General features: G+C 43.0%; 2 long non-coding RNA genes across 3 annotated transcripts in view; both read right to left on the bottom strand.

The window, feature by feature from the left end:
* Nucleotides 1–10,833: 10,833 nt before the first annotated feature.
* LOC140213124 (uncharacterized) lies at nt 10,834–21,530 on the bottom strand. The gene is made up of 2 exons (XR_011890083.1): nt 21,372–21,530; nt 10,834–12,674 (listed from the first exon to the last, which is right to left on the bottom strand). It is a non-coding gene; the product is annotated as an uncharacterized lncRNA (long non-coding RNA).
* A 2,282-nt stretch (nt 21,531–23,812) lies between these two features.
* LOC126529553 (uncharacterized) overlaps nt 23,813–27,645 on the bottom strand; it is a 40,987-nt gene continuing 37,154 nt past the window's right edge. For both annotated transcript variants that reach the window (XR_011890081.1, XR_011890082.1), the window contains one exon: nt 23,813–26,865. This is a non-coding gene — a long non-coding RNA (uncharacterized lncRNA). The remainder of the gene's footprint in view (nt 26,866–27,645) is intronic.

Below are 27,645 nucleotides of genomic sequence, written 5' to 3'. Positions count from 1 at the left end.
TGACGCCTGTAACTGGAAGGACATTACATATCCACTACCATGTCTTTGAGTGGCGTTCTCTTACGCTCCCAGTGCTACATCTAAAACACACACAACAGAGTAGTCTGGAAGACACCTGCTGTCATAGCTCGATTGGTAGAGCAGAGCACTGCACGTGTAAAGTGGCAGTGGATTCAGTTCTTACCAACCGTAACTTCTCTTTTCATTCACTCAAACTTTATTTTTCCCAATCATTTCTACATTACAATTAGATATAAAGCACTTAATTTTTTGTATGCTTTCTGTGGCTTCATTTTCCATGGCTTTCATGCAGTTCTAATAAGCAGTGTACCAGTTAGGCTAAACTTTTTTTGCTCTTTAATGTTTTTGGTATGCTTCTGGTGAAATTTAGTTGATGCTCGCAGCCTGACCCCTCTCCATGTAAAACGTAGCTGTTTGTACATGTGTCACCTTGTCATTCCGTCATCTTTTCCTGGACCGATCAACTTCACCTTAGTATCTAGCTTTCAGGCAACAAATCTGGTAACTATATCATAATTTTCCACACCTGCATAGCTCAATACTAATTTCATTCACACACACACATCTCGACGCATATTCAGTTAAATAAGCCTTCTTACGATCCTTACGACATTGCTGACGGCCTTCCTTATGACATCGCTGCCATCACCAGCTCATCTGCATTCACGGAAGTGTCAGCGATTCTCTCACCTTAACTAATATCGTTTTAAATACAGTTGTGATCCCACCCCTTACGTAACACCCCCGCATGGGGTCCTTAAGGAAATAAATGAAGAAAGAAAGGAACGAACGAAAGAAGACCGACTTTATGGAGAATGCAACATGTTTAATAAATCGTCCCTACCTAGTGTCATTAAAGCCTGGAGCAGTCTACGAAAACCAGTAATACTTTTTCTATATCTGCCTTGCTACTATAGATATATATTGTGTATTTGTAAGGAACTGACTCCATATTTAGTCTACAAATGACAAAGTTTCACTCGTATAACAATTAGGCTGATGAAAAATCCCACATTTTAGCTGACTTCTCTTATTCTACATAGTAGTTCATTGGATATTTCAGACAACTTAGTTCACTAATGTATTACAGATGAGTGCAAATAAAAACATAGAGCCCTGAAGTTATAGCTACAAGCAAGCAAATAAGGCAATGTCGATCATAATGTTGTTTTGATTTTAAAACACACATTGCGAAAAAGAGGGGGCGGGGTGCATTGCTTAGAAAGACTATCGACAGCAATGCGTTCAGCAGCTGTCAGTCACCGACATGTATGTATGAGTACACTCATATTTGTATGAGTACACTCATACAAAACAGGTTCACCAGGAAACCTGAGAGCAACGGAACACACTTGTGATTGTGCTCCCTTTCATATCTAGCAGTTAAGGCTGTGTAAAGTATGCAAGTCGCTAGGTTATAGAAGTCTCACTCCATGCATATTGAGAGGTGTTGTTATTCATCTTCAATGCTTTCTATAGAATACCTTAAACTGCAACACATAGAAAAAAGTTACATCAAATTCCAATCGGTTGTGCACCTCTGTGCTTCCATTATGCGTCATATCATGTTTTGGTTGTACGTGTAAGCAACATGTTGCTGGTTTTAATAACATGCAACTCTGCTCATCCGGTGACAAATGAGGCTAAATCTACAATGCCTTCCATGTAATCATTACAACGAATATTTTTATATAAAGGTATCATACTATATGTTACGAAGAATTGCACAATGCATACCTTTGTTTTTGCTTCATGCATGAAGCACAATTTTTTACCGCAGAATGCAGTCAGTGAGAGGTCTCTCTAGCCTTCATAGCATTGCCCGCTATGTATGAAATGGAGCATTGTATCACATCTGTACACAGTTTGCGAATTGAAATTAGCACTCCTATTTAAGGACAACAAAAAAAAGCAAGTGGCAGACATGTGCATGAAATGACAACAAAAAAGGAGACAACAAATCATCACCCGTGCAGGACAAGAATAGCATTTGTCGAGCACTTAAAAACCTGTGCATGCACATATAATAACAACAACAATCTCCCTCAGGTCGAGACATCAATTGGCACCCAGCTTACTTCAACAGGCGAACACCTGAAACCATGGAGCAAGAAAAATGCAATATCAGAACTTCAAGGAATTTCGTTTTCTAAAGCACAGGCCTCATAGGAGGAATACTAAAACCCAAGTTTAAAGGGGCCGTAATGGAAAATATTACGTGGAGATAAATTGAATGATTAGGCTTCTGTAATGATGAATTCATCATTCACAGTAGGAACACCTTTTGTAAGTGAAAAAATGACAAAAATAGAAAATCAGAGTGGCACCAACTGCTGTGGACTATAGTAGCTCTCATGTGAAGCCAACACTGGTTGATTCATAAAGAGCCCTATTGAGGTAGGTGAGGTTGAGATTACGCCAACTTGTCCATTCTGGCATGGGCGGTTTAAGTTGACCAGCAGCAGCAGTACCTTCAGGGGCTATTTTCTATGCAACAAAATGACATATGTGCACACAAAAACAATGATACACTTCTAAAAAAATAATCTGTAAATCTACCAAAACTACATACTTTCCTTTAGTGACCCTTTAACCTAAGTCAGAGCAATAGATTATTCCTTAGTGTTCAGAGCATCAAGTTGATGAACAGAACATTCGTAAGTGCAAGAAATTGTGTAAACATCGGATAGGATTGCGTGTGCCACTGTGAAAATGTTGTACCTTATCCCACGACTTAACATGTATGCTTTAAAGAATCATAATAAACACCTGACATTATAAAGAAAGTTGATTACATTGCATCGACAAAAAGACAGGTAGTTTGTACAATTTTATTCCATTTTCATACAGAACACTTCACCAATACTGCCACTTAGCACCACACAGACGGCACTATTTATGGAAGCGTGGCACTCTCTGTGAGTACGTTTCCTTTTTACCTAAACCAGACAGGCATGTACAACAGAGCACGACATCTGAGACTGTTGGCACAACTATGTCACAGATCCTATAGGTGGTGTCCAAAACATAGCAACTATGATGACACTTCTTGTGCCTGCAATTCACAAAAGCACGACATTCAGCATTAGTTTTGGCTATTCTGAGGAAGCCATTAATTGGGAAGTGCAATGTGAATACTGGGGTGATTGAAGGTAACTTGAACGGCATAAGAATTGTGCTGTCCCCTTTAGTCCCAATTGTGTTGGCAACAAGTCATCTTCAAAATGAAACAAGCACTGCGAGGTTTCCAGAAAGTACTCCAGCATTCTGGATCATTCAATACTTGTGTTACATGAATATTGCTGTGCTGACGACAATGCAATACTGGTACAGGACTAAACATTACAAGCAGAAACAAAGTCAAAGCCATGACAAAATACAAAAGCTATTCTACACAAATACGAAAGAGTCAATAAGCAGAAACAAAATCAAAGCCACGACATAATCCTAAAGCTATTGTACACAAATATGAAAGAGCGACACAGCTTGTTCACAACATCACAGGTAGTGTGCAGTGCACCATGTAAGATAATCAAAAGTACCTCCTGTTGCAGAAACAGTTAAACCATAAGAAAATTACAAAAGTGCGAGTAACTGCAGAGCAATCGCATCAAGGTGTTAATGTTACAACTGAAAGTGGAATAGAGTAAGCAGACATACATGTAAGCGCTGCTTTGCAACAGACATGGAATAACAATGCAAGGAGAGAAACAAGACGCCCTTCAACAAGCGACCGACGTCGTCCAGCAATATGCAAAAACAAGTGGTCTCCGGTGCTCCCCCGAGAAGTCAGAACTATTAGTCGTTCAACAGAAATCACGAAGAAAACTCAATGAACTACCCCACATCACACTCACTCTCGACGACAAAGAAATACCCACAGTAAACCGCGTCCGCATTCTCGGACTCCACATACAACAGGACGGCGGAGGCGCATACACCATCCAACGTCTCAAGCAGACCACCTTCCAAATCATGCAGATGGTCAGCCGTATCACCACCAAACAATACGGACTGAAAGAAGACGACATAATACAGCTCGTCCAGGCCCTGATAATCAGCCGCATTGCCTACGCTGCGCCGTACTTGCCCCTCACTCCCAAGGAGCTAGATCAATTAGACGTACTTCTTCGGAAAGCCTACAAGCAAGCGCTCGGCCTACTACCAGGAACAGCGACACTCAAGCTTGAAGCCCTAGGAGTCCATAATACTATAAGAGAAATTATAGACGCCCACCTCACAAGCCAACGAGAACGACTAGCCCTCACACCATCAGGAAGAACAGTCCTAGCGCGCCTAGGCTACCCCACACACGGCAAAGGCCACGAACAAACAATCCATCTGGCTCCCAACTTCCGGGAACACATCAAGGTAGCCCTTATCCCCAGAAGCATGCACCCGGAACATCATGCCGATCGTCGCCAAGCTTGCGCAAAAACTCTACAGACAAAATATGGCAGTCTCCCCACCACGCTGTTCACAGATGCCATGCAGTACCCCCAAAAAGCAGCCATGACGGCCAGCGTTGTCGACTATAACCTACAAGAGGTGGTCTCGATGACGGTCCACACTGCCAGCGCCCTCGTAGCGGAGTAGACAGCCATCGACTTGGCCATCACCTCTAGTCCGACCAACGAGTACGTCACAATTATTACTGACTCCCAGGCAGCTTGCCGTAGCTACATGAGAGGCAAAATATCTTCAATCGCCCACCGACTCCTCAAACAAGCCTCCCAATTCCCGGACGTTGAAATAGTGTGGACTCCAGGACACGAGTCCCCCCGTGGAAATCAGCATGCGCACGCTGTAGCCCGAGCTCATGCCTCCCGTGCACCACAAGAGAGGGATACGGCCGCATCCATGGAGCCCGTACCTTTACAATACAACGCCATACTACAACACCACAGATTGAACAGACGACAATACCGGCCTCCACACAAGACCCTCTCACGTGAAGACGCCGTAACATGGCGACAACTACAGACCAACACATACCCCCATTTAAGCAGACTACACGCAATACACCCTACACTATATTCATACAAATGTCCCCTTTGTAATGATTACGCCTCCCTATATCACACCACATGGGCGTGCCCCAACGTGAAGGCGGCCCCGCAAATACCCAACCCCACACCCGAACAGTGGGAGGCCGTGCTGACTAGTTCGGACCCTCGTAACCAGCAGCAACTGGTGCGGCGGGCCCGGGAGACAGCAAGAGCCGCAGGAGCCCTGGACTAAGGGCGCCTCCCGCACAAGCAGAACGACACCTGCTTGTCCTTTCTTTTTAATAAATGTTTCTCCTCCTCCTACTCCTTGGTGCACTTCGTGTGTCCAGTGGTAGTTACCTTTCATTGCTTCATTGTAGGGGGATGCCTGTATTTATTTGTCATGTCATATTTCTTAATAGCAAACATGTGGATCAAATCCACGATCAAACTTAGTGTGGAAACAATTAAAAGGGCAGAGAGGAACACGCTCCTGTACACATTGTTCCTTCACTAACAATACCAACTAGCCTGATCAGTGACTTAACTAAACAAATCCAACTCACTCAAATGTCCTTGTTTAGCAGTCTGATAAGGTCCTGATTAGCCTAATAAGGTCAAAACACAATCTCTCCCTATTAACAATAGGGGGCACCTATTACAAAAGTCATGTCCTGTCAACTCCTCATAAATAATCACAGCCTCATGAAAGTACTTGCAGGAGTGACTGTGGTGTCAATGCTTCATGCGGTCAAAGGCAGAGTGGGCAAGCCTGTCACGTCGAGCCACTGGTGTTGACCGGCCATGCAAGCGGAGGTGGTGGGCACGGGCATTGCCGCGCTGTGTGAAAGTGGCCGGGCACAGCGGGCACTGAAAGGGTCGCTCGCCGGTGTGCGTGCGCAGGTGGCGCACCATGTCTGTGCGGCCTGCAAATGCACGGCTGCACTGGTGGCACCGAAACGGCCGCTCGCCCGTGTGCACCCGCTCGTGCAGCACCAGGCTGCTTCGCCACTTCGATGCATACGGGCACAAGCGACACTGGTACCGCGAGGCCCCTGCTGGCAACTCCGCACCATTTCCCAGGGACCGCCGAAGCATCTGCGTTGAAGCTGGTGGCCAATCTACAAGTCGGAATGAAAAGACCAATCAATTTTTTTTTTCTTTTACTTTTCGATATACTTCTATTACTGTACATCTTGAGGTGGCTCCGTGAGACTGTAAATTTAAAAAAGATGCGCTCTTCAGATTTTCTTGTGCTGGCTCATTGCATATAACCAAGGCCTCAAATATGGAACCCTTCACGCCAGGAGGTTGCATGCGAGGTTTCAGTGGCCAGCTGCCAGCTCTTCAAATATTGATATTACGTGACACCTGAAATGGAAGGATGTTTCATGTCTACTGCCATGTCTTTCAGTGGCATTATCTTATGCTCCCAGTGCTAGATCTAAAACACAGACACAATAGAATGGATTGGGAGACACCTGTTGTCCTAGCTCAATTGTTGTAACACTGCACGTAACGTGGAAGTGGGTTCAGTTCTTACCAACCGTAATTTGTCTTTTCATCCACTCTCATTTTCTTTTTCCAAATTATTTCTACATTACAATCATAAAGCACTTCTAGTTTCCCTTATGCTTTACGTGGCTTCATTGTCCATGGCTTTCATGTAGTTATTACGAGCAGTGTACAGGTTACAAAGCTAAACTTCTCTTGCAATGTAATGCGAGTATTGGTATGCTTCTGGCCGAAACAATACAATGTTAGCTGCCTGAATATTCTCCGTGTGAATCGTACCTGTTTGTATATGTGACTCCTCGTCATTCCGTCTTCTTTTTCTGAACTAATCAACTTCAGCTTAATAGCCTCTAGCTTTCAGACTAGACATATTGTAACTGGTTACTTACATCATGATAGTCCTCACCTGCCTGCCTCAATAATCAATACTAATTCCACCTACATGCAAATCTCATCCCATATTCAAATGTGCAAACCTTCAAAGTCTTTATGAAGAAAGCAACACCTTTACCAAATTGTTCCTACTTATTGTCACTGAAGCATGGAAGCGTCTACCAGAACCAATATTCTTGTTGTGTTCCATTTCTCATGTTACCATCGACATACATTGCTTATATGTGAAGAAATAACAATGTATTTAGTTTATTCCTTTAATATTTCAAGTTTCACTTCAATGAAGAAGTATCTCGTCGAGCAATCCTGCATGGGAGCTTCCACGTAAGAGTTTATGTAAAATTGCAAACAACCGGTTTTATGGTTGTATTATATACCGGTGTAAATTCAAACATAAAGTTATAATTAGATGCCAAAGAAAAATTTACAGTTAAAATGTTGCTTTGGCACGAAAAATGTGTCATGAATGTTAATAAAAGGGGAAGGGGGAACAATGCTTAGGGCAACAGTCAGCAATGTATTCAGCAGCAGCTAGTCACAGGTAGTCTAGTACATTCATGTGAAAAATCTTCATCAATGACCTCAACTCAAGAGCAACGAGAGCAACCTGTCATTGTGCCCCGTCTCATACTTTGCACACAAGACGAAGCAAGCTATGGATGTAGTAGGGTCATAGACGTCTCATTCCATGCATTTTGCGGTGCAGCTTTCTTTAATCTACAAAGCTTTCTAAAAAAAAACTTAAAATACAACTTACAGTACCAAAGCTACGTCGAATTGCATTTACAACTTACAGAACTCAAGTTACGTCAAATTGCATTTAATTATGCATCTTTGTGCTTCCTGTATGCAACACAGTACTATGTTTTAGTCGCAAGAGCAAGCAGTATGGTGCAGCCACTGGTTTCGATCAATGCGCCGCTTTACTTCTTCGATAGGTTGATAGGTCCAGATCTGCGAGGCCTCCCACACAATAATTATGCCATATGTTGCAACATAAAGGTATGGAAACAAATGTTACATTGTATTGCACGATGCTTACATATGTTTATGGATCATATATGATGCACTATTTCTTGGCCTCAAATGCAGTCAGTGAGGGAAGTCTTACTAGCCTTTGTAACATTCCCTGCTATGTATGAAACGGATCATAGTACCACATCTGGAAACAGGCTGCAAATTCAAGTTACAACCACTCCTATTTAAACACAATAGAGAGCAAGTGACAGACATGTGCCTGAAACGCCAAAGAGAGGACAAATCATTACCCGACTAAGAGAAAGATTGCGGGCACTTAACAAGCTGTGCAGACACACATAACAACAACCACTATCTCCCTCAAGGCGACACAACATGAATCAACACCACACCTTCTTTGAGTGAACACCTAAAACCACGGAACAAGAAAACTGCAATGTCAAAACTTTGAGCAGTTTTGTTTTCTAAAGCCCAGTCACATTATGAGGAATACTAAAGCCAATATTAATTCAAGACACCACAATGGATTATCTGAAAGTGCCCAGAAAATCACACTGACAAAGAATAGAAGATTTGCTAGTTAGAGAAATGGTGTACACAATGTGTATTTATAGTGACACATTGGTTTTAGGGCAATTTCAACAGCATAGAAATTATGACGCACCCTTTATCACAACTTTCCTGCACAGTGGATAACATTCGTAGTGCTACTATAAATATATTGTACCCTATCCCACAACTTAACATGTATGGCAAAGATTTAACAAATCATAATCAACATCTGATATTAAAAAGAAAGTTGATTGCACTACATCAACAACAACATGCAGTTTGGCCAATTTTATTGGCTCTTCACAAAGAAATATTCGCCAACACTGCCACTTTGCACAACTCTCCGCACTATTTTTGTGAGCCGGGCATGCTCTGTGGGAAAGTTGATACCCATTCTGTAACCCTAATGGTCCAAGTGTTATCTAAGCAGCGCATTACATGACTTGCCCAGCTCCATTTTTTTCTTTCAATGTCAATTAAAATATTGGCTATATCCATTATGCCTAGCATTCTGCGTTCCATCGCTCTTTGCAAGGTCCTTAACTTGTTCTCAAGCTTCTTTGTCAAGTCTACAAGTCTCTGCCCCATATGTCAGCCCCGGTAAAATGCACTGATTGTACACCTTCCTTTTCAATGATAATGGTAAGCTTATAGTCAGGAGATGACAACGTCTGCCGTATGAGATCCAACCAATTTTCATTCTTGCATGAATTTCCTTCTCATGACTAGGGTTCCCTCTGATTAATTGGCCTAGGTAAACATACTCCTTCACAGACTCTAGAGGCTGACTGGTGATCCTGAAATCTTGTTCCCTTGCCCGGCTATTCATCATTATCTTTGTCTTCTGCATATTAGTCTTCAACGCCACTCTAACACTCTCTCTGCTAAGGTCCTCATTCATTTGTTGTAACTTGTCTGCTTGTTGCTGAATAGAACAATGTCATCGGCAAACCGAAGGTTGCCGAGATATTCGTTGTCGATCCTTACTCCCAAGCCTTCCCAGTTTAATAGCTTGAATACTTCTTCCAAGCACGCACTGAATAGCATGGCAAACATTGTCTCCTCATCTGACACCTTTCTTTATAGGTGTGTTCCTACTTTTATTGTGCAGTATTAAGGTAGCTGTGGAATCTCTGTAGATATTTTCTAAGATGTTTACGTAAGCGGTCTGTACTGCATGATTATGTAATGCCTCTATAAATGCTGGTATCTCTGCTCAAACAATGCCTTTTCATAATCTATGAAAGCCATATAGAGAGGCTGATTGTACTTTGCGGATTTCTTGATTATCGGATTAATGACATGGATGTGATCCATTGTAGAGTATCCCTTCTTGAAGCCAGCCTGTTCTCTTGGTTGGCTAAAGTCCAGTGTTGCCCTTATTCTATTGCAAGTTATCTTGGTTAATATTTAATTTAATGCTGGGAGCAAGCTAATGGACCTATAATTTTTCAATTCTTTAATGTCTCCCTTTTTGAGGATTAGTATAATGTTTACATTCTTCTAGTTTTCTTGGACCCTTGCAGTCAATAGACACTTCATATAGAGAGCTGCCAGTTTTCCAAGCACCGTCTTCTCCATCTTTGATTAAATCGACAGTTATTCCACCTTATCCTGCCACTCTTCCCCGTTTCATGTCTTGCAAGGCCCTTCTGACCTCATCGCTAGTTATAGGAGGAGTTTCTGTATCCTGTTCATTAGTGCTTCGAATGGAGGCATTCTGACTCCTCTGAGTACTATACAGATCAGTATAAATTTCTTCACACTGCTGTTACTATAAATATTTACATTGAGATAAATTGAAAGATTAGGCTTCTGTAATGATGAGTTCGTCATTCACAGTGAGAACACCTTTCACAAGTGAGAAAATGACAAAAATATAAAATCAGGGTCGCGCCACCTGCTGTGGACTATAGTAGCTCTCATGTGAAGCCAACACTGGTTGATTCATAAAGAGCCCTATTGTGGCAGGTGAAGTTGAGATTACGTCAACTTGTCCATTCTGGCATGGGCGGTTTAAGTTGACCAGCAGCAGCAGTACCTTCAGGGGCTATTTTCTATGCAACAAAATGACATATATGCACACAAAAACAATGATACACTTCTAAAAAAATAATCTGTCAATCTACCGAAACTACATACTTTCCTTTAGTGACCCTTTAACCTAAGTCAGAGCAATAGATTATTCCTTAGTGTTCAGAGCATCAAGTTGATGAACAGAACATTCGTAAGTGCAAGAAATTGTGTAAACATCGGATAGGACTGCGTGTGCCACTGTGAAAATGTTGTACCCTATCCCACGACTTAACATGTATGGTTTAAATAATCATAATAAACATTTGATATTATAAAGAAAGTTGATTATACTGCATCAACCAACAGAAAAGTAGTTTGTACAATTTTATTGCATTTTCATACAGAAGACTTCACCAGTACTGCCACTTAGCACCACACAGCCGGTGCTATATATGCAAGCATGGCACTCTCTGTGAGTACGTTTTCTTTTTACTGAAACCAGACAGGCATGTACAACAGAGCACGACATCTGAGACTGCGGGCACAGCTATGTCACAGATCCTATAGGTGGTGTCCAAAACATAGCAACTATGATGACACTTTTTGTGCCTGCAATTCACCAAAGCACGACATTCAGCATTAGTCTTGGCTATTCTGAGGAAACCATTAATTGGGAAGTGCAATGTGAATACTGGGGTGATTGAAGGTAACTTGAATGGCATAAGAATTGTGCTGTACCCTTTGGTCCCAATTGTGTCGGCAACAAGTCATCTTCATAATGAAACAAGCACTGCAAGGTTTCCAGAAAGTACTCCAGCATTCTGGATCATTCAATACTTGTGTTACATGAATATTGCTGTGCTGACGGCAATGCAATACTGGTACAAGACTAAACATTACAAGCAGAAACAAAGTCAAGGCCACGACAAAATACAAAAGCTATTCTACACAAATACGAAAGAGTCAATAAGCAGAAACAAAATCAAAGCCACGGCATAATCCTAAAGCTACTGTGCACAAATATGAAAGAGCGACACAGCTTGTTCACAACATCACAGGTAGTGTACAGTGCACCACGTCAGATAATCAAACGTACCTCCTGTTGCAGAAACAGTTAAACAAAAAAAAAATTACAAAAGTGCAAGTAACTGCAGAGCAATCGCATGAAGGTGTTAATGTTACAACTGAAAGTGGAATAGAGTAAGCAGACATACGTGTAAGCTCTGCTTTGCAACAGACATGGAATAACAATGCTTAGTGCACTTCGTGTGTCCAGTGGTAGTTACCTTTCATTGCTTCATTGTAGGGGGATGCCTGTATTTATTTGTGTGTGCCATGTCATATTTCTTTATACCAAACATGTGGATCAAATCCAAAATCAAACTTAGTGTGGAAACAACTAAAAGGGCAGAAAGGAACACGCTCCTGTATACATTGTTCCTTCACTAACAATACCAACTAGCCTGATCAGTGACTCAACTAAACAAATCCAACTCACTCAAATGTCCTTGTTTAGCAATCATAGCCTGATAAGGTCAAAACACAATCTCTACCTGTGAACAACAGGGAACACCAATTACAAAAGGGTTGAAACCTGGGCCAGTTGGTACATACTTGAACGAAATAAAACAGTCAAAAACACAAAGGACAAGAGGAGAGGTTCACACCACAACGACTGGGCGCGTGCTCGACAAGTGATGGAAGCAAGGACGCTATACGTCCTTTGTGTTTTTGACTGGTTTTTTCGTTCAACCAATTACAAAACAACTAATGTTTTGTTAGATCGTCCCGGATAATCACAGCCTCCTGAAAGCACTTGCACGAGTGACTGTGGTGTCAATGCCTCGTGTGGCCAAAGGCAGAGCGGGGAAGCCTATCGTGTTGCGCTGATGGTGTTGGCCAGTCATGCAAGTGGAGGTCAACATGGGCGTTGCTGCGCTGGGTGAAAGTGGCCGTGAAACAGAAGTCACTGAAAGGGTCGCTCACCGGTGTGCGTGCGCAGGTGGCGCACCATGTCTGAGCGTCTTCCAAACGCACAGCTGCATAGATGGCACCGAAAGGGCCGCTCGCCTGTGTGCATCCGCTCATGAAGCACCAGGTTGCTTCGCCACTTCGATGCGTATGGGCATAAGCGACGCGAGGCACCCACTGTCAACTCCGCACCGCCTCCCATAGACAGCCGAGGCATCTGCGTTGAAGCTGGTGGCCAGTCTACATGTCAGAAAGAAAAGACCAATTAATTCCCGTTTTTTTTTTCTTTTGCCTTTCGGTGTACTTCTATTATCATAACTCTACTGTTGGCTTTGCGACTGTAAATTTAAAAATCAAGCCCTTCAGCTCTTCATTTTCTCGCTCAATGCAAAATGAGGGTCCCAAATATGGAACCATTCATGCCACGAGGTTGCACACAATGTTTCAGTGGTCAGCTGCCAGCTTCTCAAGTATTGATTCTACACGACACCTGCAAGTGAAAGGATGTTCCACATCCACTGCCATGCCTTTGAGTGGTGTTCTCTTACGCTCCCAGTGCTAGATCTAAATCACACCATAGAGTGGATTGGGAGACACAAGTTGTCATAGCTCAATTGGTGGAGCACTGCGTGTGTAATGTGACAGTGGGTTCAGCTCTCACCAACTGTAATTTGCCTTTTCATCCACTCTCATTTTCCTTTTCCTCATTATTTCTACACTAAAATTATAAAGCACTTATAATTTCCCCTATGCTTTTCGTGTCTTCATTGTCCATGGCTTTCATGTACAGTAATCCCTCGTTATAAAGAAGTCAGCTGGATGGCAAAAAAATGCTTTAAAAGCAGCAATTCAATGTAAGCGCCCACTCGACAAAAGCTAAAGCAGTCGAGCTTTAATTGTGCCACTACTGCGAGGAAGTCAAAATAGAATGGATTCAGTGAAGCAAAACTTTATTCAGGTGCAATAAAAGCAGTGAGCTTTGGCTGTGTCTCAATTTGTTACCGGGCATGAGCGACTCCTGCTCTGATTTGACCAAGCATTGTACGAGGCCGCCCATGCATTCAACCTTATTTTGTAGCAGGCACAGATACTCCCGCGTCTGCACCATAGTTGGCACTTCACATGGCTCTTCCTCCACCGGCTCTTCGTCCTTGTCGGGGCCACCAACAGTGTCAATTCGTATCTCCGCATACATCGCTGGGGTGACCACGGGAGACGCAGTGTCAGCCAAAACGAATGTCTCAAAGTCACCTTCTACCTTTAGGCCCGCAATTTCAGGAACAGCATTGTACTGTTCAAGTCTGGTCATCATAAGGTTGGTCATCGTCAGGGTCACTGACAACGGCGTGGGAAAAGCCGGCGTGCGCAAAGCAGTTGGTGACCTTTGAAAATGCGAGTTTTTTCCATGAAAAGTTCAGCAAATGGATTGCACCAAGCAAATCAATGTTGTACCTCTTGCTGGTCTCATACGCTCTGAGCATGCGCTGCAAAAGAGCCTTGCGGTTTGGCTTCCAGGTGGTCTCAATGATGCCCTGATCCATTGGTTGCAGTACCGCGGCTGTGTGTGCAGGCAAAAATTCCACAGCGACCGCCTTGAGGTTGTCGATCTTGCCGTCGCTCAGACAAATGTCAATTATAAAAACCATTTGCCGATTCTTTGCGTCGAACCGTCTATCCAAAAGGCGCACATAGTCTTCAAAAATAGCAGCAGTCATCCATGCTCACTTGTTACTTCTGTAGATGCATTCCATGGGAATCATTGCATTTCTGAAGCACCGCAGCTTCTCCGCCTTCCCCGGTATCAACAAGGGAAGCTTGTCCTCGCCTGTTGCATTGGCACCAAACAGCACCATAACATGCTCCTTGTTCTGTTTTCCTCCGGATAAGGATCCGCCAGCGGTAGTGAAAGTGCAATTCGGTAGTATATTGGTATATTGTAGAAAAATGCAGCCTCATCTAGGTGGTGGATGTCTTTGTCTTCATACTTTTCAAGTGCAGCTTGAAGCCGATGCTGACGCTATACGTCTACAGTGTCACGATTCACGGCTGCGCTTTCGCCAACGATCGACTTCGAGGTCACGCCGTGTCGTTTCTTGAATCGCTCAAGCCAGCCATTGCTGCACTTGAAATCGTTATAGCCCATTTGAAGGGCGAGAGCTTCGGCTTTTGCATTGAGTGCAGGTCCATGTACGGGGAGATTTGCACTCCTGGCATTCTTCAGCCATTGTAGAAGTGCACCTTCCACTTCGGGGTATTTCAAATAGCGATTCCTCTTTCTCTTCACCGAGAAGCTCTTTTCACAGCCATCCAGCACAGCTTCCTTGTTTTTCAATACAGTTGATAAAGTAGACGGCAGTATGCCGAATTCCTTAGCGATGTCACTTTTCTGCCAGATGCCTTTTTCCACTTCTTTTATCAGTGAACTTTCTGCTCCAAAGTCAGAAACTTTCGCCTGGAGACTGACGGAGCCATTTATCAGTGTAGACCATAAAAGCACACGCAAGGAACACCTAACGAAGCACTCCAATTAACACACAATCACATGGCCTGCAGCATGGATACAAATGCATGTGCCGTCAGTGCCAAAGTGACTGAATGCAGCGGGTGACACAGAAGGCAGAAGCTTCAAAATGCTGTCAGGGCACCTCGCTTTCCTCGTCAGTGCGCGCTGGTGCTGGCTACGGTTGCAATGGCGGGGTTGTCATTGGCTTCACACGTAGCGAAAGAAAGGCGATCGGAGTTGTGGAGGCCAAGAAGCAGGAACCACAGAAGGGCAACCATTGGTGGAAGAGTATGCTCAGGAGGGCAGGCCAGAAGAGGGCAGCTTTGGAGGAGCAGTGACATCAAAACTGGCAGCAAGGAGGCAAGGAGTTGACATGAAGGCGAAAGAAGTGACTGGCATCCAAACGGCTTGCAGACTGGAGAATGAATGAGGAGAGGAAGGCAGTGGGTGGTCGCTTTTATAGGAGGGGTGCGGAGGTCACGGAAGACTACAAGAGTATCGCGCTGGAAAGCACCAAGTCTCAGGTTGTGTTTGTTCTGCTCAAAAAACAATTAGCCGCTCATTGTGGGTATGCAGCATGATCGTGAAAACTGAATGGTTTTGGAGTAGGGGCTTTGCATGATCACTGGGCAATCTTTTCCAGGGGTGTGCAGCCATGAAGTTTGCAAAAAGAGAGTTTTTTGGCGCACCGTTGTCGACGCAACTGTGCTAATTCTACGGTTCAAGTGTTGGTGTTCACGCACCGTCGCATCTGTGCCATTGACAAATATCTAGGGACAAAATTCTATGACCCTACCACGCCTTTAGACTAGTTGTGTAATGTCGGATGGCGCGAATCGAGCATGACCGGCTTGAGAAAATCACCAGGGAAACACGAGCTTGCTGGCGACGCTTCGATTTTTCGAATTTTCAGCAAGTTATCACTGGATTTACGCCATAAAAAGTGCAAAGAAGCTACGGGCAGTGTTTTATTGAGATGCAGGCCGATTATGGCGAGCGGCGAGCAAATTTCTAGACCGGCTTCCCCAAAGTCCGCTTACCGATTGGTTAACATAGCTCCTTGCGTTGAACATGGCACTTATAATCGGAAGTACACTTCTTTTGTGCTTTTCGGCACATTTCAGTGCCAGAAGTGCTTTTCAGAGCAGTAAAACTTTGCTAATCAAACACACCCCACGGAATGCAATGGCGAAAGTCTGCCCACAGTCTCGTGGCCACTTTTCCGCATCCAAGAGACCGCGGTTTTCTGGCATCACAAAGTGTCAGGAAAACTATTTTTCTGTGGATTATATAACGGGGGACACCAGCGATGCGATTGCAACTAAAATTAAGAGTTCAAGCGCGCTGCACCATGGAATTTGACAGCTTCTGTTTGCTCCGCAGTCAACAGCTGGGAACACTCGGCGCTCACTTGGTACCTGTTACTAAGCGGTCATCAGCGACGAGTTCGGTACATTTGTGGCCTGTTCTGTGCCGGCATGAGACTAATTAATCAGCGGTATTAATTTGACACTGCACACGCAAAAGGGTTGCCGCCGCTTAGCAGCAGAGATGCCTCCGCTCACCACTTCGCTCTAAGCAGGTCGAACTATTCGTGCGCCTCAAATAATGCGGCTTAAAATGCATGCGTTTGAGTTGGGATCAGAAGAAATTTTGAATAAAGTGAAATTTCGTGTAAAGCAATTTCATTATAATGAGGGATTACTGTAGTTGTAACAAGCAGTGTACGAAGCTAATCTTTTCTTGCAGAGTAATCTTCGTTTTGGTGTGCTTCTGGTTAAAGCAACGCGATGTTAGCTGCCCAACTATTCTCCATACGAATTGTACCTGTTTGCATATGTGACCCCTTGTCATTCCTTCTTCTTTTCCTGAACCAATCAACTTCAGCTTAGCATCTAGCTTTCAGACCAGACATCTTGTAACTGCTTATTTATATCATGATAGTCCTCACCTGTATGCCTCAATAGTCAATACTAATTCCATCTACACAGAGATCTCATCACATATTAAAATGCACAAACCTTTAATGTCTTTATGAAGAAAGCAACGCCTTTACCAAATCGTTCCTACTTATTGTCACTGAAACCTGGAAGAGTCTACCAGAACCAACAATATTCTTGTTGCGTTACATTTCTCATGCTAGCATCGGCATACCTTGCTTACTTGTGAAGAAATAACAATGTGCAGTATTTAGTTTATCCCTTCAATATTTCAAGTTTCATTTGTACGAAAAAGTATCTTGTCGAGCAATCCTGGAGCTCCTACATAGGAGTTCATAGAAAATTGCGAACTATTTCACCGTTGTATTATATACGAGTGTAAATTCAAATGTAAAGCGCTGAAGTTACAATTAGAAGCCCACAACTACAGCAATACTACCGACGAAAATGTTGCTTCAGATGAAAAACATATACATGTTAATAACAGGGAGAAGGGGGGACAATGCTTAGAAAGACAAAAGTCAGCATGGTGTTCAGTAGCAGTTAGTCACTGATAGTCTAGTACATTCACGTGAAACATGTTCATCAATGGCCTCAAATCTAGAGCAATGAGAGCAACCTATCATTGTGCTTTATCTCATACTTAGCACGCAAGACAGACCAAGCTATGGAAGTAGTAGAGTCATAGACGTCTCATTCCATTCATGTTGCAGTTAATCTTTCTTTAATCTGCAACTATTCCTATGGAATTACTTAATGTACAACTTACAGAAATAAAGTTACATCAAATCGCATTTAATTAGGCACCTTTGTGCTTCCTGTAGTGGACATAGTACTATGATTTGATCGCAAAAGCAAGTAGTGTGGTGCGGCCACTGGTTACAATCAAAGTGTCGCTTTGCTTCTTCGGTGGTCAATAGGTTCAAATATGTGAGGCCTCCCACATAAAAATTACGCCATATTTTGCAACGTGAAGCTTTGGAACTAAATGTTACGTTGAACTGCATGAAGCATACGTATGTTTTTGTATCTTATGTGACAGACTATTTCTCGGTCTCAAATGTAGTAAGTAAGGGAAGTCTCTCTGGCCTCCGTAGCATTGCCTGCTACATATGAAACGGATCACAGTACCAAATCTGGAACAAGGCTGCAAATTCAAGTTACAACCACTCCTATTTAAGGGCAAAAGAGAGCAAGTGGCAGACATGTGCCCGAAACACCAAAGAAAACAAGAGGATAAATCATCCCCCGACTAAGACAAAAATTGCAAACGCTTAACAAGCTGTGCAGACACGTGTAACAACCACTGTCTCCCTCAAGTAAGTACATGAATCAAACTTCTTCGAGTGAACGCTCGAAACCACGGAACAGTAAAAATGCAATATTGAAACTTTGAGGAATTTGGTTTGCTAATGTACAGTGACAGTAAGAGGAGTGCTAAAAGAAAAGAATAATTCGAGTCACCACAATGGGTTATTTGAAAGTGACCAGAAAATCACACTGACAGAGAATAGATGACTTGCAAGTTAGAAAAATGGTGTACACAATGTGTATTTATAGTGACGCACAGGTTTTAGGGCGATTTACACAGCATAAGAATTGTGCCGTATCTTTTATTGCAATTTTCTCGCACATTGGATAGCATTGGTAGTGCTATTATAAATATATTGTACCCTATCCCACAACTTTAGATGTATGGCAAAGATTAAGAAATCATAATCAACATATCATATTAAAAAGAGAGTTGATTACATGACATCAAGAAAAAAAATTCACTTTGGCCAATTTTACTGGCTTGTCACACAGAAACATTCACGAACAGTGTCACTCTGCATGACTCTTGGCACTTTTTTTGTGAGCACGGCATGCTCTGTGGGCAGGTTCTTCCTTAAACCAGGAAGGAATGTACAACAGAGCATGACCTCCAAGACTGCAGGCATAGCTATATCACATATCCTACTGGCAGTGTCTAAAACATAGTCTTTATGATGTCATTTATGGTGCCTGCAATATGCACAAGCATGGCCTTCAAGATTATTTTCCGTTACTCTGAAGGAGCCATTCATTGGGAAGTGCAATGTGGACACCAGGGTGATTGAGGGTAATTTGAATAGTGTAAGAATTGTGCCGTTGCCTTTAGTCGCAATTTTGTTAGCAACAAGTCACCTTAAATATGAAACAAGCACTGCGAGGTTTCCAGAAGGTACTACATATAGCATTCCGCAAAATTCAATACTTGCATTACACGAACATTGCTATGCTGACTGCAATGCCATACTGGTACAGGACTAAACATTACAAGCAGAAATAAAGACAAAGCCATGACAAAGGCTATTGCACACAAATATGAAAGAGCCATGCAGCTTGTTTAGAATATCGCAGGTAGCTTAAAGTGCACCAAACAAGATAATCAAAAGCACTTTCTGTTGCAGAAACAGTTACACCACAACAAGCTTGCAGAAGTGCGAGTAACTGCAGAGCACTCAATGCAGCTGTTAATCAATGCCGTAGCTAGGTCGTCTGGCACTAAGTTAGTAACCCCCTCCCCCACCCAGGTGTAGTCAGGAAGGCAAGGATATAGAAAATTTCTGGCGAGGGCGGGTCATGTTCCAGCACCAGCACAGCCGCCTTGGACCCCCTACCCTCCCTCCCCCTACTTCGCTTTCGTTCCCAGAGATCACAAATGTAGCAGGTATACAGGCTACATAAACAGTACAGGCTACATACAGGCTGTTTTATTTTCTACATCAAATAACACAGGGTGCTGCACTGATAACTTGTAATAAGCGCATTTGTACATCTGCTGCCAGACTGTAAGGCTTCGCAGCCAATACAGATGCAGCATTGTGGAAAATACGGTTCACAAGTAACAAAAATAAATTAATAAACTTTTAATTAGCAATTTTAGAGGCAATATTGCATTTGCAAAATTGAATCCGGACAGTCACGTGTTTCTCAACAGCTTCACAAAAATCATAGTAGGCACTGCGGCGTGCAGTATTTTGGCTGTGGGCAGGCCTGAACCCGAATAAATATTATATAGCGTGACAGTGACGCTGATCTCCCAACCCTATTAGAATACGCCACCTGCTTCCCTACTGCGCGGGTGCCAATGCTATGACAATCACGAGTCCTTTCATTCTGATCCATAAAGCCTTTTTTTTTATTTTCTGCTATTGGCAAATGTGATTATCCGAGCTGTGGTACTGCCACATGATTGGGAATGCAGTAGAGCATGCTTCGTGTTAATTACTGGCATCACCACGCAAAAAAGAAAAAAGAAGACAGCGATGAAGCCCGTGCCAGCGGAAGCTTGCGCTACTCTTGGTATGCACACGCAACAGAGAGCACGGCGATATTGACGCCACTGGTGCACTATTTCATATTTCTTTCGGTACTGCCACACTGGGCCACCCGCAGTCTCAAAGTACTGCAGGCTCTAGCATCCAAGATAATTTTGTGTAGAGAAGTTTTTGTTGAGCTAAAAATATAAATTTGGGTCCTCAATTCCCGAATTGCAATGTTTCCTCTATAATTGTTAATTAAGCAGTTATTCAGGATATCCTTATTAATTATCTGCCATATTTGTGTGATACCAAGTTCGTAGTGGTCACAAAGACATGTAACGTGATAAAACATTGGAAAATAAACTCGCAATGTTCCACTTTTTGTAAAATTCTGTGCAGCTGAAACAGCACAATGTATTTGTGACATGAAGCCACACGACAAAAAAACGATAGAGAGACGGCTAGGACTAGGAGACAGTGTTTTTATTCGACACTGCGAAAATGATAAAAAAATAATACAAATGATACAAAATTGATAAATGGAAAGCTGTATACATACTGACAATGCAGAAACCATTTAGCGATTTAAATTTTTAGCCCGCACATTCGTGCAATTATTACGTACGATGTTGAAAAAGCTGCAGCCAACAATTGTTCGGCACTACACATCTGCTACATCAGGTACATGAGCTCGGGCTGCTGGTTACCGGAGCATTCTTTATCACTTGCACCCAGTCAAGCCGGCGGAAAGAGGGGGCTCTTCAGACATGTATGACACCCCCTCCCCCACACTAAACTATTCGTCCCCCACACTAAACTGGCACCCCCCCCTTCCGTTACTATGCCACTGCTGTTAATGTTACAACTGAAAGTGCAATAGAGTAAGCAGATGCACATGCAAGTGCTGCTTTGCAACTGACACGGCAAAGCAATGCTCGCATGCATTTAGTGTTTCCAGTATAGTTGCCTTTCATTGCTTCAGTGCAGGGGGATGCCTGTGTTTATTTCTGTGTGCCATGTTATATTTCTTTCAACCAAACATGTGGATCAAATCCAAGATCAAACTTAGTGTGGAAACAACGAAAAGGACAGAGGGCAACACCCTTTTACACACCCTCTGTCGTGTTCACAGTTTCTTCACTAAAAAGTTTGATCACAGAATACCAACATGCCTGATCACTGACATAACTAAGCAAATCCAACTCACCCAAATGTCCTTGTTCAGCAATGATAGCCTGATAAGGTCAGAACACGATCTCTCCCTATGAAGAATGGGAAGCACCTATTAGACAATAAGTCATGTCCTGTCAATTCCTCCTAAATAATCACAGCCTCGTGAAAGCACTTGCAGGAGTGACTGCAGTGTCAATGCCTCGTGCAGTCAAAGGCAGAGCGGGGAAGCCTGTTGCGTTGCGCCGCTGCTGTCGGCAGGTCATGCAAGCCGAGGTGAACACGGACGTTGCCACGCCGGGTGAAAGTGGCCGGGCACAGCGGGCACTGAAAGGGTCGCTCGCCGGTGTGTGTGCGCAGGTGGCGCACCATGTCTGAGCGGCTTGCAAACGCGCGGCTGCACAGGTGGCACCGAAACGGACGCTCGCCCGTGTGCACCCGCTCGTGCAGCACCAGGTTGCTTCGCCACTTCGATGCATACGGGCATAAGCGACACTGGTACCGCGAGGCCCCCACTGGCTGTAACCTTGCACTGCCTCCCATGGACGGCCGAGGCATCTGTGTTGAAGCCGGTGGCCAATCTACATGTCGGAATGAAAAGGCCAATTAATTACTGTTTTTTTCTTTTGCTTTTTGGTGTACTTCTATTAATATACATCTTCAGTTGGCTTAGTGCAACTGTAAATTAAACAGAATTGAGCCCTTGAGATCTTCTTGTTCTCGCTCACTGCATAACAATGGCATCAAATATGGAACCAGGTTACATGCGAGGTTTCAGTGGCCAGCTGCCAGCTCCTCAAATATTATTTCTACATGAACCCTGCAATTAAAAAGATATTTCATATCCACTGCCTTGTCTTTCAGTGGGATTCTCTTATGTGCCCATTGCTAGATCTAAAACACATTTACAATAGAGTGAGCTAAGAGGCACCTGTTGTCCCAGCTCAATTCGTAGAGCACTGCATGTGTAACATGGCAGTGGGTTCAGCTCTCACCAACCATAATTTGTCTTTTCATCCACTCTCATTTTCCTTTTCCTAATTATTTTGTACATTACAGTTATAAAGCCCTTTTAATTGCCCCTATGCTTTTGATGGCTTCGTTGTTCATGGCTTTCATGTAGTTGTAACAAGCAGTGTACAGGTCATGAAGCTAATCTTTTCTTGCAGTGAAATGTGCATTTTGCTGTACTTCTGGTGAAAGCAATGCGATGTTAGCTGCCCGACTATTGTCCATGTGAATTGTCCCTGTTTGTATATGTGACCCCTTGCTATAGCATGTTCTTTTTTTCAACCAATCAACTTCAGCTTAACGTCTAGCTTTCAGACGCTTTTATATAACTTTTTATATAACTTTTTTATAACGTTTGTCCAGGCGTTTTTTATAACTGTTTAATTCTATTGTAATGTTCCTCACCTTCATGGCTGAATAGACAATACTAATTCCACTTACATGCAGAATAGATCTCATATTCAAATGCGTAAACCTTCGATGTCTTTATGAAGAAAGCAACGCCTTTACCAAATCGTTACTACTTATTGTCATTGAAACCTGGAAGAGTCTGCCAGAACTAATAATACGGTTGACTCTCGTTACAACGAACCCTGATAATCCGACAAAAAAGGTCCGTTTTAACCAAAGCCCATAATATCAGAAACATTTCACTTCCGAAACTTTTGTCACGATGTCTTACAATTTTATTGCAAAGAGTGAGTGACGAATGCCCAACAAAAAAAAAAAAAAAAAAGTCGCAGTTTCAAAGGCTGAGCATTTTGATAGCAAATTAAGCAAGATAAGCATGGCAGCAGCAGCGAGCGAATTAGCCTTCGTGCTGTCTCTCGCTTAAACGCTGAAAGCACAGTGCATATGAAGCTACTGGCACTGGGCACACTTTGTCCACATCGCAGACTGCTTTCAAGATACTGCAGCCCCACCGTAAGCAGCAGCCGCCTGCTTAGAACCCCTCTCTCTCCCGCCTCTCCCCCACCCCTCCGTGCCTCGTATGCGAAAGACAGCGCGTTTCTGCCCCGCCTCACTCCTCACGTGATATCAAGCCGCAATCGTGGGCTGACCCTCGCAAGTCAGTTGTCAGCCCGTGCCAACATGGCAAAAGTACAATTTATACGGCCGATTTCAAAAAAATTGCCGCAAATTTCGTCCACTCTAGCCGATAGTCTGTTATAGTGCAGTACGTTAAAAGTGAACTTTGTAGCACAAATACAATATGTATAACAAACTAAGGCTAAAGTACAATCCGTTATATCCGAAAATCTTTTGTATGCAGGTCTGTTGTAATGAGGGTAGACTGTATTCTAGTTGTGTTACATTTATCATGCTACCATCTATGTACATTGCTTACTTGTGAAGAAATAATGTATTTAGGCAATACCTTCAATATTTCAAGTTTCACTTGTATGAAAAAGTATGCTGTTGAGCAATCCTGGAGCTTCTACATAGGAGTTCATAGAAAATTGCGAACAACTTATTTCACTGTTTTATTATATACAAGTGGAAATTCAAATGTAGAATGCTGAAATTATGATTAGAGGCCGACTAATAAGGACATGCTGCTGATGACAATGGTGCTTTGGATGAAAAACGTGTCATACATGTTAATAAAAGGGGGAAGTCAATGTTTATAAAGACAACAGTCAGCAGTGTGTTCAGCAGCAGTTAATCACTTATAGTCTACTACATTCCTGTGAAACATGTTCATCAATGCCTCCAACTCAAGAACAATGAGAGAAACCTGTCATTGTGCTCAGTCTAAAATTTAGCACGCAAGACCGAGCAAGCTATGCAAGTAGTGGGGTCACAGACGTCTCATTCCATGCATTTTTCAGAGCAGCTTTCTTTAATCTGCAATGCCATCTACGAAATAACTTAAATACAGCTTACAGAAGTAAAGTTACATCAAATTGCATTTAATTATGCACTTCGTGCTTCCAGTATACAACATAATACTATGTTTTGGTCGCAAGACCAGGTAGTGTGCTACGGACGCTGTTACCAATCAATGTGCCGCTTTGCTTCTTCGGTAGTCCATAGGTGCAGATCTGTGAGGCCTCCCATGTAAAAATTATGCCATGTTTTGCAACATAAAACTATGGAACTAAATGTTACGTTAGATTGCACGATGCATAGGTACGTTTTTGTAACATATGTGATGCACTAATTCTTAGTCTCAGATGCTGTCAGTGAGAGAAATCTCACTAGCCTTCATAAAATTGCCCACTATGTATGATATGGATCACAGTACTACATACATCTGGAAACAGGCTGCAAATTCAAGTTACAACCACTCCTATTTAAGCACGAGAAAGAGCAAGTGGCAGACATGTGCCCGAACAGCAAAGAGACGGCAAATCATCCCCCAACTAAGACAAAAATTGAGAACCCTCAACAAGCTGCGCAGACACAAATAACAACAACCACAATCTCCCTCAAGTTGAGAAAACACGAATCAGCACCGCACCTTCTTCAACAAGTGAACACCTGAAACCATGGAACAAAAAAATTCAATATCAGAACTTTGAGTAGTCTTGTTTTCTAAAGCACAGTCACATTATGAGGAATACTAAAAGCCAATATTAATTCAAGTCACCATAATGAATTATATGAGAGTGCCCAGAAAATCACACTGATAGAGAATAATAGATTTGCTAGGTAGAAGAATACAGTACACATTGTGTATTTAGAGTGATAAATTGGCTTTAGGGCAATTTCAGAAGTATAAGAATTATGCCGTCCCCTTTATCACAATTTTCTCACACACTGGATAGCATTGATAGTGCTACTATAAATATATTGTACCCTATCCCACAACTTAACATGTATGGCAAAGAGTTACCAAATCATAATCAACATTTGATATTAAATATACAGTTAATTATACTAAATAAACAAAAAAATGCAGTTAAGCTAATTTTATTGGTTTTTCACACTGAAAAATTCACAAACGGTGCCACTTTGCACCACTCTTGGCACTATTTTTGTGAACACAGCATGCTGCGTGGGCAGGTTCTTTCTTAAACCAGGAAGGAATATACAACAGAGCATTACCTCCAAGACTGCTGGCATAGCTATATCACACATCCTACTGGCAGTATCCAAAACATAACGTTTATGATGCCGCTTATGGTGCATGCAATATGCGCAAGCATGGCCTTCAAGATTAGTTTCCCTTACCCTGAAGGCTCATTCATTGGGAAGGGCAATGTGGACACCGCAGTGATTAAGGGTAACTTGAATAGCAGAAGAATGGTGTGGTCGCCTTCAGTTGCAATTTTGCCGGCAATAAGTCATCTCCAAAGTGAAACAAGCACTGTGAGGTTTCCAGAAGGTACTCTAGCATTCTGGATGATTCAATACTTGCATTACATGATCATTGCTATGCTGACTGCAATGCCATACTGGTAGAGGACTAAACATTACAAGCAGAAACAAAGTGAAAGCCATGACGAAATACAAGAGCTATTCTACACAAATATGAAAGAGTCACAAAGCTTGTACACAACATCACAGATAGATTACAGTGTGCCAAACTAGATAATCAAAAGCCAATTTTTTTGCAGAAACAGTTACACCACAACAAGCTTGCAGAAGTGCGAGTAACTGCCAAGCACTCTATGCAGCTGTGAATGTTACAATTGAAAGTTCAATAGAGTAAGCAGACACACATACAAGTACTGCTTTGCTGTTGACATGGCAAAACAAAGCTTGCATGCATTTCGTGTGTCCAGTGGTAGTTACCTTTCATTGCTTCAGTGTAGGGGGATGCCTGTGTTTATTTCTGTGTGGCATGCTATATTTCTTTCAGCCAAACATGTGGATCAAATCCAAGATCAAACTTAATGTGGAAACAATGAAAAGGACAGAGGGCAACACCCTTTTACACACCCTCTCTCGTGTTCACGCTTTCTTCACTAAGAAGTTTGATCATAGGATACCAACATGCCTGATCACTGACATAACTAAAGAAATCCAATTCACCCAAATGTCCTTGTTTAGCAATGATAAGGTCAGAACACAATCTCTCCCTATGAAGAATAAGGAGCACCTATTACCAAACAAGTCATGTCCTGTCAACCCCTCATAAATAATCGCAGCCTCATGAAAGTACTTGCAGGAGTGACTGTGGTGTCAATGCTTCGTGCGGTCAAAGGCAGAGTGGGGAAGCCTGTCGCATCGTGCCACTGGTGTTGACCAGCCATGCAAACGGAGGTGGTGGGCACGGGCGTTGCCACGCTGTGTGAAAGTGGCCGGGCACAGCGGGCACTGAAAGGGTCGCTCGCCGGTATGCGTGCGCAGGTGGCGCACCATGTCTGAGTGGCTTGCAAACGCGCGGCTGCACAGGTGGCACCGAAACGGACGCTCGCCCGTGTGCACCCGCTCGTGCAGCACCAGGTTGCTTCGCCACTTCGATGCGTACGGGCATAAGCGACACTGGTACCGCGAGGCCCCCACTGGTTGCAACCTTGCACCGCCTCCCACGGACGGCCGAGGCATCTGAGTTGAAGCTGGTGGCCAATCTGCATGTCAAAATGAAAAGGTTAATTAATTTCTGTTTTTTCTAGTATTGCCTTTCGGTGTACTTCTATTGCTATACATATTCAGTTGGCTTTGTGTGATAGTAAAAAAAAATCGAGTCCTTCAGATTTTCCTGTTCTTGCTCATTGCATAACAACGGCCTCGAATATGAAACCCTTCATGCCACGAGGTTGCACAAGAGGTTTCAGTGGCCAGCTGCCAGCTCTTCAAATATTGTTTCTACACGACGCCTGCCCTTGAAAGGATGTTTCATATCCACTGCCGTGTCTTTCAGTGGCGTTCTCTTACGCTCCCAGTGCTATATCTAGAACACACACACAACAGAGTGGTCTGGAAGACACCTGCAATCGTAGCTCAAACAGTAGAGCATAGCAATGCATGTGTAACGTGGTAATGGGTTCAGTTCTCACAAACCGTTACTTCTCTTTTCATCCACTCACATTTTCCTTCTCCTCATTATTTCTACATTACAATTAAAAAGCACTTCTAATTTCTTCTGTGCTTTTCGTGGCTTCATTGTCCATGGATTTTATGTAGTTGTAACGAGCACTGCACAGGTTACAAAGCTAATGTTTTCTTGCAGTGTCATGTGCGTTTTGGTGTGGTTCTGGTGAAAACAATGTGGTGTTATCAGCCTGACTATCCTTCATGCAAATCGTACCTCTTTGTATATGTGACCCCTCGACATTCCGTCTTCTTTTTCTCAACTAATCAACATCAGCTTGGAGTCTAGCTTTTGAGACGGGACATCTTGTAACTGT

This window comes from Dermacentor andersoni, chromosome 9 (genome assembly GCF_023375885.2).
Source record: "Dermacentor andersoni chromosome 9, qqDerAnde1_hic_scaffold, whole genome shotgun sequence".
Classification (NCBI taxonomy): domain Eukaryota; kingdom Metazoa; phylum Arthropoda; class Arachnida; order Ixodida; family Ixodidae; genus Dermacentor; species Dermacentor andersoni.
This window is presented reverse-complemented; position numbering and strand designations above follow the sequence as displayed.